Source organism: Octodon degus, unplaced genomic scaffold, assembly GCF_000260255.1.
Source record: "Octodon degus isolate 3935 unplaced genomic scaffold, OctDeg1.0 scaffold00103, whole genome shotgun sequence".
Taxonomy (NCBI): domain Eukaryota; kingdom Metazoa; phylum Chordata; class Mammalia; order Rodentia; family Octodontidae; genus Octodon; species Octodon degus.
This window is the reverse complement of record NW_004524679.1, coordinates 5,836,381-5,845,426: the sequence shown is the minus strand read 5'-3', so window position 1 is coordinate 5,845,426 and position 9,046 is coordinate 5,836,381. Positions and strand designations below refer to the sequence as shown.

At 36.3% G+C, this 9,046-nt stretch overlaps 1 protein-coding gene across 1 annotated transcript in view; it reads left to right on the top strand.

The window, feature by feature from the left end:
* Positions 1-9,046, top strand: part of Chm (CHM, Rab escort protein 1) — a 309,216-nt gene that overhangs the window by 92,596 nt on the left and 207,574 nt on the right. The window lies entirely within an intron of this gene.

Here is a 9,046-nt window from a genome sequence, read left to right as displayed (position 1 = left end):
GGTCGTCTCACTCACTCGCTGGCGAATTTATTCTTTAGTACAGTTAATAGTGATTGAGTAATTGTTTGGGTTGATGTTTGTTTTATTCTTTTTTTGTGTGTTTTTAGGACAGGCTCTACTGGGTCTCACTACATAGCTCAGACTTGTAGTGATCCTCCTGTTCACAGCCTCCCAAGAGCTGGGATTACAGGCATGCACCACCACGCCCAGTCTCAATTGCTGTCTCCACATGCCCCAGGGGAGCACCACAGGCCCGAGGATCAAACTCCTGGCCCCTGCGCCTGCCTAAGTAGGCACTTAAATCCACTGAGCTATCTGGCCGGCCCTTAGTGATATATTTTAAGGACACATAATGGACACATTTATCTTAGGGAATGTGTTCCTGTATGTGATATACCTTGATTATTTTTTTCCATTTTTCTGTCCTCCCTTTAATCCCTTCTCCCCTCCTTATTTGCAACACTTTGTTGCACTTTTGCTTCCTTCTCTCCTTTTGTATTTCTTTTTCCTGTGCCCTCCTTGGTTCCTCTTCCCATTTGAATATTTACTTCATGTTTAACAACATCTATTATATATTTTGGTCCGTATGTAGACTCTAAATTTCTTACAGCAGAGAAACTATGTTGTATTGGTACATGTGTGTCCGATTTTTTTCATTTAAGATTATTGTCTCAAGGTGCATCCATTTGCCAAAAAATGTTTATCCTTTATGGCTGAGTAGTACTCTACTGTAAAAAAAAAGTACTGCCATCTTATCTATCCATTCATTGGTTGTGCCACTGTAAACATGGGTGTGCTTATATTGCTGTGGTATGACACTTTTAATTCTTTTGAAAAGATACCAAGAAGGGGAGAGCCAAAGGGAACCTCTAGTTGTAAATTTTTGAGTAATCCCCATACTAATTTCCACTGTGATTATAGCAGTCTGCACTCCTACTAACAGTGAAGAAGTATTCTTTTTTCTCCACAGCCCTGCTAGCATTGTTTATTGGTGGATTTCTCAATAATAACCAATCTTTCTGGTGTAAGATGGAATTTCAGCATTATTGTAATATTCATATTTCGAATGACGTATGAAAGTGAACATTTTTTATATTTATTTGCCATTTCTACTTCATCTGAGCAGCATCCTTTGATTTTAGATGCCCATTTTTGCATTGAGTCTTTAAATTTGGGGGCTGTGATTTTTTTTGGTGCATGAGTGTATGTTCTTTATATATTCTACATATTAGTCATTTGTCATAGGAGGAGCTGGAAACATTTATTCCCTAAAATATGTGTTGTCTCTTCACTCTGTGGTTAATTTCTCTTGCTGTGCAAAAGCTTTTTAATAAGATTCCAGTTGTAGATTCTTTGTCATAGTTTCCGTGTGATTAGGGTTTGTTCCTAGTCTTTGCCTATACTAATATCTTCAAGAGCTCTGCATGTTCTATCTTCCAGAAGATTTACTGTTTCTGTTTTATTATTTATATCTTTGCTCCATTTCAGTTTTAGTTTAATGCATCATGAAAGATATGGCTCTTAGGGCCAGCCAAATAGCTCAGCAGATTAAGACTCCTGCAAGCAGGTGCAGGGGACTGGAGTTCAATCACTGGGCCTCCCACGCCAGCCCTGCCCCGGGGCATGCTGAGATAACTATTGAGACTGGGTGTAGTGGTAGGCGCCTGTAATCCCAGCTCTTGGGAGGCTATAAACAGGTGGGTCACTAGGAGTCCAATCTAGTAGTGAGACCCTGAACACCCTGTAGACCCTTCTGTAAAATGCAAAAAAAAAAGAAAGAAAGAAAGAAAGAAAGAAAGAAAGAAAGAAAGGTAGATAGATAGATATGGGTCTAGTTTAATTGTTCAGCATGTGAAAAGCCAGTTTTCCCAGCTCCATTTATCAAAGAGTCTACTTCCAATGAATGTGTTTGGTCCCTTTGTGAAAGTTTAGGTGGCTGAGTAGGTTTGGAGTAGTTTCTGCGTCTTCTAATATGTTCCATTGATTCTTGAATCTTTTTCTGCCACTACTGTGCTGTTTTGTTTTGTTTTTTAAATTTATTTATTTATTGTGTGTGGCCAGCTCAGCCCACCAGGGGGCGGGGCTGGCTGGCATGTGGTGCTGGGGGATTGAACCGCGGTCCCTGTGCTTTGCTAATCTTGTTCTAAGTAGGTGCATTAGACCCCTGAGCCATCTCACCAGCCCTGTGCTGTTTTTATTACAGTAACTTTTCAGTATAGTTTCTTGTCAGGAGTTATGATGCGCCTGTTTGCCTTTCTTGTCTAAAATTTGCTATTCTAAGTGTCTTCTAGTTCTAAATTAATGTTTGGATTGTGTTTTCTTTATGTGTGATAGGCTGTTACAATTTTGATTGGGTTTACAATCTGTCCGTATAACAATATTTTAACTATAGTCATTTTTCTATATATTAGTGCTTCCTACCCAAGAGGAAGAGATATCTTTCCATTTTTTGATATCCTTTCAATCACTTTTTTTGAGAGTATTATAATTTTCTATTTCCCCAGTCCCTGGTAATTTTCAATGTAGAGTTACTGTACTTTTTTGTTAGATTGATTCCTAGCTATTTGCTTCTTTTTTTTGGATGCAGTTGTGAAAAGTGTTGTTTCTCTAATCTTTGTCTCAGTGAATTTATTATTGATGTATCACACTATTGATTCTTGAGTGTTCACTGTTCCTCCTGCTGTACTGCTGATTTTGGTAATTTTTAGAAGTCTTTAGCAGATTTTGAGGGTCTTCTATGCACAGTATGTCATCTGCAAATCATAATAATATAATTTCTTCTCTTTCCTTTTTTCTCTTTATTCATTTCTCTTGTCCAGCTGCACTGTCTCTAGAACTATATTGAATGGGAATGGTGGTAATAGAGAACCTTGTTTTTGTTCCTGATTTTAGAGTGAAAACTTACTATTTTTGAACATTTAATATGACGTTGGCTTTTGGTTTGTCATAGATGGCTTTTATCAGATTGATATAAAGACCCATCTATTCCAGTTTTATGTAGTTTTTATCATGAATGGGTGTTAGTTATTACAAATGGTTTTTTCTGTGTCTATTGAGATGATCATATGGTTTTTATCCTTGGTTCTGTTAATATGTTGTATTATATTTTTTGATTTGCATATGACGAAGTATCTCTGCACCCCTGGGATGAATCCTAGTTGGTCATGGTATATGACCTAGATGCTTTTATGCATTTCCAGTATCTTTTGAAGCATTTTAAAATACATTTTAGGGCTGGTGAGATGACTCGGTGGTCTAAAGCACCTACTTAGAACAAGCTAAGCCAAGCGAAGCACAGGGACTGCGGTTCAATCCCCCAGCACCACATGCCAGCCAGCCCCGCCCCCTGGTGGGCTGAGCTGGCCACACACAGACACTAAATAAATAAATAAATAAATATTTAAAAAAATAAAATAAAATACATTTTAATCACAGAGATTGGCCTGTATTTCTCTTTTTTGGTTGGATCCTTCTCTGGTTTGGGCATCAGGTTAAATCATGCTTCCAGGAGTGAATTTGGGAGGTTTGCTTCCCTTTCAATTTCATTAAAGAGATTGAGAGGTAACAGTATTATATCTTCATTAAATTTCTTGTAGAATTCAGTAGTGAATCCTTTCAAAATAGACAAATAAGATACTTCTGTGTAAAAGAACACCTGAAGAAATTCATGACCATCAAACTAGCACTACAAGTTATCTAGAGGACATTTTAGAAAGGCATAACAAGGATTTAAAGTTCCATAAACATGAATAGCATGAATCCATCAGGCAAGGCAAGCAATTAAACAGGAAAAAAAAAGGTAGCCAACAGCAGGAAAGTAACATGATAAGGATAAGTCAATGTATGCTAGTTATAACGATCAATGTTAATGGTTTCAATTTACCAATCAAAAGAAACAAACTGATAGAATAGATCAGAAGCAAGATCCAATTGCATCCTGCACAGAAGCAACACATTTAATTCAAAAGAAATCAATCTGAGGCTGGAGGATTGCCGTAAGTTCAAGACCATCCTGGGCTACATAGTCAGTTCAAGGCCAGACTGAACTAAATAGTGGGACTCCTCGCTCCCCAAAAAAAAGAGCAGGGAAGGAGACAAAGAAACAAGAAAGCAAGCAAGAAATTGAAAGATTCAAAGTCAAAGGATGAAAAACCTGTTTTGGAGGTTGTTTTATTTAAAGGCAGGACCTACTTTACTCCAAGTCCTCCTTGATTTGAGGGTTTGTTTTCTTGAAAAGTTTGCTGTGATGCTGGTGGGCTTTACTGGGTAGATGATTTGTTTGTTTTCTTTAGTAGCTGTTCATATTTTGTTCTTGTATTGAATTTCTGGAGTCTTGTCTATTATATACCTTAATGCATTTTTTAAAAAAATCATAGCTAATTAGATTTCTGTATTGCTTAGTTAACTTTATGTAAGATTATTTTTCCCTGTTTGGGAAGTTTTCTCTCATAACTTCTGTGAACAGATTTTGTATATATTTTTTTATATCTCCTCCTTTTTCATTGACTCAGACCAATCTTATGTTATTTTCCTTTTATTTCATTTTTTAAAAAATGTATTTAGTAGAGGGTCTACAGGCTCTATAGATCTCACTACATAGATCGGACTCCTAATGATTCTCATGTTTTCAGCCTCTCAAGCCCTGGGATTACAGGTGTGCACTACCATGTCCAGTTTCAATTGTGTCTCAGCACGCTCGAACCTGGCCGCTGTACTCTGCCTAAGCAGGTGATTTAGTCCACTGAGCTATCTGGCTGGCCTATGTTATTTACCTTTTCATCACTTAGAAGCTGCTGCATTGATCTTACATAGTCCCTTGCTGTAAACAAGAATCATGTCTTCTATACCTCAAATGCTGTCCTTACCTCGGCTCATTCTGCTGTGTATGCTTTCAGTGCAATTGTTAATCTCCTAGGTATCTGTTTGAATTTGTTTCATGGATTCTATTTCTTTCCTATATTGGATATTCATGCATTCCATCATTTTAATAAGCTTCTCTATTTTTTACCTATATCTGCTCTATAGTCACTAATCATATCTTTCATATGATCATCTCAGCAGTTTTCTGAGAAATTATTGGTGACAATAATTATTATTATTTCTTTTTTCATTGTTTTTGAGCTGTCAAGCTGGACTTTATTTTTTAAAGACAATAAAAATGTACAAAAATGATATAAAACTTTACTAAACAAAATGATAGATGTCAACAGTGGTTGTTATAGTGCATATTGTCTGCAAATTAGTTGTTCAGATTGAGTGATATAAGCATGAAAATATCTAGAACATACAAAGAATTAAAAAAAATCAAGCCTCCAAAATTCAAAGACCCAGGTTGGCCAAATAGCTCAGCGGATTAAAGCTCCTGCAAGCAGATGTAGGGCTCAAGGGTTCAATGTTCAATTCCCAGGCCTGCCATGCTGGCCCCACCCCCGGGGTGTGCTGAGACTACAGTTGAGACTGGGTATAGTGTTATGTGCCTGTAATCCCAGCTCTTGGGAGGCTGTAAACAGGCAGATCACTACGAGTCTGATCTAGTAGTGAGACCCTGAACACCCTATAGACCCTTCCTAAAATACCAAAAAAAAAGAAAAGAAAAGAAAATTTTTCAAAGACCAGGGCCAGGAAGATAGCTCTGCAGCATAAGCACCTTCCTGGCAAGCACAAAGTCCTGAGTTTAATCACTGGTGCCAGGAAAAAAAAAATAGTTGTACTACTAAATTCTCTTACGATAAAAAAATTTTAGTGATTTCAAAATTAAAAGACCCAATCAAAAAATGGGCATCTGAGATGAAATCATACTCCTCAGATGAAAATATACAAAGGGCAAATAAATATATGAGAAAATGTTCAACACCATTGGTGATTCAAGAAATGCATATTAAAACACACCCCAGAAAGAATGGCTATTGTCAGAATGAACCAGTTACAAATGCTGGAGGGGTTGTGAGGTAAAAAGAACCCTTCTCCACTGTTGGTGGGAGTGCAGACTGGTACAGACACTATGGAAATCAGTGTGGAGATTTCTCCAAAATCTAGAATTGGAGGTCCCTTTCAACCCTGCTTTTCCCTCCTGGATGTTTTTCCAGAACTGAAAACTTCATACCACAGTGATATATGTGCACCCATGTTTATAGCAGTGCAATATGTCATAGCAAAATCTTGGAAACAAACCAAGGAATGGATAAAAAAATTTGTGATATTTTTATACAATGAAGTATTACTCAGCTATAAAAGGATGAACTTGAAATTTTTATATATAAATGGATGCAAGTAGAGACCATACTCATAAGTGAAATAAATCAGACTAGCAAGTGCAAGCATTGTATTGTCTCCCTAGTGTGAGATCCTCAAAGAGTAAATAAATAATTCTTGAACATAAAATTTAAGGGCTGGCCAGATAGCTCAATGAATTAAAGTGCCTGCTTAGGCAGATGCAGGGACCGGAACCCTTGGTGTGCCATGCTGGCCTTGCCCCTGGGGTATGCTGAGACAAGCAATTTAGACCATGTGTGATGGTTCCTGCCTATAATCCCAGTGCTTAGGAAGCTGAAAACAGGAGAATCACTATGAGCCTGATCTGTTTTAGTGAGACCCTGAAGACCCTGTAGACATTGCACTAAATAAAAAAATAATAAACTAGATTACTAATATATGTGGTCATGTTTGAGAATGGGAAAATGGTAGTATTATGGAAAGTAAAAAGAAAAAGTAACAACATGATAGGGGACCAAATATGGAGATTAATTAGCAGAAATGAGAGAAGTTTAGGAAAGTTTGAAATTTGCTTAAAAATAGAGAAGATTTTTTTCAGAGGTGTGATTTAGATTTGATTGAATGAAATACTGCTAATTCTTGAACAACCAATAAACAGATGTTTACTGACAAAAGCCTATCAAATGTAAAGCACTGGAATAGTACTGACCAGTAAAGCAATTAAATGATGGTAGTAGCTCTGTATGAGAGAATTGAATAGGAAGCAGATTGAATAGGAAGCTAGTGCATCAGTCAGTACAGTGATAGACTAAAGAAAGTTTACTTTAGTAGTAACTTTGGAAATGTGGTTTCAGTACATGCATTAATAGACAATACTAAAGCAGTATATGAAAGGAAAGAATACAAAAATGTCCTATGAGATATGATGTTGTTTTAAGATGATTTGATATTTTCATGCTTTCCATAGATTTTTTTTTGGGGGGGGTGCTCAGGATTGAACTCAGCATGTTGCGCTTGCCACGCAAGCATTTATGCCACTAAGCTATCTCACCGGCCCCTGATATTTTCATGTTTTTCACATTTGCTTGAAATGATTTTCACATTTCTCTCATACTAAAAAGTCCAATATTTCTTGATAGTAATCATAATTCGTAAATACCATTATTGAACATTTATAGTCCCCATTCATTGATCCATATTCTTTGAAATATTTCATTTAATTTTCAAAGCCTGGTAATAGGTAGAATTATCTTGATGCTAGAGATTATCTATAGATGCATAACTTACATATCAGAGTATGCCAAACTTAAAACTAATTAATCATAGGCTCAATGTTTGAATTCAGATCTGTTAATTCTCAAAGCTGTGCTATGTTGCTTTGCTTCTTAAACACAAGTCCCATATCTTCTTTAAATTTCCAAAAAATGTACATGTATCATGGCATCCTATGCCCCAAAATCCTCATTTATTTTTGAAATATGTTTCATATTGTGTAAAATCTTGAGAGATCCATGTTTAACATCTTGAGTTATTCACTGTAAAATATAACAAGTGTAACAGTATAGAATTGTCTAAAGCAAAATATTGATTATCATTGTACTTTATTAGTCAGAATTTGCATGAAGATATTGAAGAGACTGGTGCATTGCAGAAAAGTTGTGTTTCTGTGACATCTACGAACTCCACAGAAGCTGCAGATCCTAATTACCTACCTACAGAAGATCAGTCATTAAGCCCTCCGAGCTGTGAGGTGCCTGCACAACAAACCCCAAGCAGTGCTCCAGATACTCCTCTAGAAGTAAATGATGCTGAAGTAACGGGGAAGAAAGGAAGCCATAGTGATGATCAACCTTCAGAAGAGGAAACAAGTAAAAGTATGTCTACAACACAGGACATTACAGAGCAACCAAAGAAAAACAGAATTACTTACTCTCAGATTATTAAAGAAGGCAGGAAATTTAATATTGATTTGGTATCAAAAGTAAGTACTTATTTTACCCATTTTATTGTAGAACTTTAACTTCTAATTGATTGAAAATAGTGTCTTGGCCTATAAGTCCTAGATCCTTTTTTTTTTTTAAGTCCTAGATCTTAACAGGGCCCAAATTCAGGAATTTGAGGACAGTGGAAATACATGTATTTTCAAGGACCTTGCCCTGGTTGGAGGAATTAGTATAAATAAATTATGTAAGAAAATGAACGACAATTATAGGAATAAAGCACTGAATTAAACAGCTGAGATAACTGAGGAGGCTTTGAATGAAATTTTTAGATGTTTTCACAGATTTAGATAGTTAGTAATACAGGTTCTCTTGGTTTAAGGAAAAAAAAGTGTCCAGAGAGAGTTTTGTATGTAGTAGTCATACTTCGTCCTACAGTTTCATGAGTTTGCCTCACGACTATTTACTGTGCTGATTTTACAAAAGTAGAAGTAGTAAAGAATGCATAACCATAATGGTACAAGTGGTTTATTTTCATTTCTTTAGTCATATAATGCTGACTTAATCAGTTCCTGTTGTATTGAAAATGGTATATGCCATTTATGGGTTAATTACTTATTCCCTGGAAATTTTACCTGTTCTAATAATTGAAGTTTTTACATGAAAGTTTTAAGGTGATCACTGTGTATCTTAAGCCCTATCTCTTTCTGAAACTCCCCTGATATCTCCCTACTAGTTGATGTTTAAACATGCATTCCATCTCAAGTCATTGTGGTATAATTAAGAAGTAGAATAGGGATTTATGCTGTATAAGACATATCTATGTGTATAGCCTTTTAGGGGAGGTTTATTTTTTTGTTTTTGGTACTGAGGATTGAACCCGGGGCTTCCAG